Consider the following 2395-nt stretch of genomic DNA (forward strand, 5'->3'; position numbering starts at 1 on the left):
CTGATGTTTGGTTTTTGGTCCTATTGGGGGTGATGCAGTGTCTTTTCAGGTTAATCGACCCAGGGTATATGTTGTACACAAGGGATCCCCAGGAATGCCAGTCTGCACTGCCACACTGAGGTGGATCCTTCCGGGCTCCTCCTCCACGAGGTTCAATGCCCTTAAGCCTTTCATCAGAGACAGTCACAAGTGTCACCACCCATATTTAGTTGCTGTCTAGATGGAAAGGCACCACCACAAATTATTCAGAGTTACCTCTCTCTCTCCCTATTTACCTATTCAATGATTTGTGTGCCTTAACAGCTCACGGACAGTTTAACATAATTTTTTAAAAAACTATTATTATTATGTGTATGTGGAGGTCAACCACAACTTTGTGGAGTTGGTTCTCTTTCTACATGAGTTCTAGGGATGGAAGTATGCAGGTTTGCCCCACAGTCATGTTTACCAGTGGAACCATCTCAGCAACTTTCAGACATTTGAATGTAATTGGCCCCCATAAGCCATAGGAAGAGGCACTATTAGGTGTGGCCTTGTTGCAATGGGTATTTGTTTGGAGGAAGTGTGTCACTATGGAGGCGGGCCTTGAGGTCTCATATATGCTCAAGCCACACCAAGTGTCAGTTCACTTCCTGTTGCCTGTGGGTCAAGATGTAGCTCCTTCTCCAGCACCATGTCTGCCTGTGTGCCACCATGCTGATAATGAGCTAAACCTCTGAACTGTAAGCCACCCCAATTAAATGTTTTCCGTCAAAAGAGTTGCTATGGTCATGATGTCTCTTCACAGCAATAGAAACCCTAAGACAGTTATAATCTTGGACTACTGAGGCCCAGCTGTGAGGTCAGTCCTAGGTCACGTTGAATCTACATACATACATACTCAAGGCTCATCTAGTCTGTCTTACCAAGAACCACCCATTTTCTTCACTGGGAGGTTGGTGTCTTTAGTTGGTAAATGGCATTTTTACCAAAATCTAGGTACTCTCGTTGTTTCCAGGAGTGAATGTACACCCAGTGAGTTATTCTCTCTTCATCTGTCTCTCAACGAAGGAAAGCATCCTCACACTCCCAGGACTCTTGCTAGGTCACAGGTCCTTAGACTCTAACTCCCAGGCAGCAGGACAGTTAGATGGAGTTGAAGGACAGTGACAGCCAGATGCGTGATGTATTTCAATTTGTTTCCTTTGAATTAATTTGCAAATAAGGTGAGAATCAGTGCAGCTAATAGATCCCATGTTCTCCCTCTGAAGTCATTTCTCCTCAACAGGACGAGGTCTAGAAAGTGTCTGGTTGCCAAGACCAGGTGGGAGTGGCTACTGATATCTAGTGAACAGAAGCCAAGAGGGCCCCCAGGACCCCAACCCAGCCTTATATGAGCAGTGGCCAGAGGAGAGGCCTAGACTACACATGACTAGGGGTAAGGACCCCAGGGGGTCTTTGAGTAGAGGGCAGCTGCCCCATGTCTTCTTTCTCCCAGAGCATCTCTCTTGATACATAGGGAGATTTTCACAGTTCCTGAACTGTCCTCTCCCCACTAGAGACACACCCAGGAGAGAGCCTCAGCTCTTTGTGAGGACAATGGTTACAGATGAGGAAGAGGGTGGGAAGATGAGGAGCAGGTGACAATGGGAAGGAAGGAGGCCAGCTGCACAGGAGTGTGGGAGGAGCAAGAGCGGACAAGAGGCCTGTGGCTGCCGAGGGCCGGGTCCTCCTTCCCCTAGATGTTGGCTTCCCAAAGGGAAGAGAGTCAGATTTTACACAACTCATGTGCTCTAAGTGCTAAGAGTCTGACTCTGGCTTCTGCTCACAAGACAGTTGATAAATAATCCCCCAGCTGAGCTTCATAGCCATTCCACTTTTTAACACTTAACCTGCCCTATTTGTGTTTGAATCTTTAATTTCTCATCATCCATCCACCCACCCACCCACCCACTCATCCATCCTCCCACCCACCATCATCCATCCATCCATCATCCACCATCCATCCACCCATCCATCCATCCATCATCCATCCATCATCCATCCACCCATCCATCCATCATCCATCATCCACCCATCCATCATCATCCATCCATCATCCATCCATCCATCCATCCATCCACCCATCCATCATCCATTCATCCATCCATCCATCCAGTTAGGTACTCATTTATCCATCCATCCATATATCCATCCATTCTTTCAGCTGCCACCCACTCATCCCATCCATCCACCCATCCTTCCCTTCAAGGTTTACTGTATTCTAAATGAAAGATGCTCCTGTCCTGTTGTAGTTGAGTACAATCTAATTAATGGGAACAGACATTAAGAACTAAAATCTCACAAAGTCTGTTTTTTAGCCCAGGAAGCAGAATTGGGCAGTGCGCAGAGAACAGAGGAAAACGACATCCATCAA

Source organism: Peromyscus leucopus, chromosome 4, assembly GCF_004664715.2.
Source record: "Peromyscus leucopus breed LL Stock chromosome 4, UCI_PerLeu_2.1, whole genome shotgun sequence".
Classification (NCBI taxonomy): Eukaryota; Metazoa; Chordata; class Mammalia; order Rodentia; family Cricetidae; genus Peromyscus; species Peromyscus leucopus.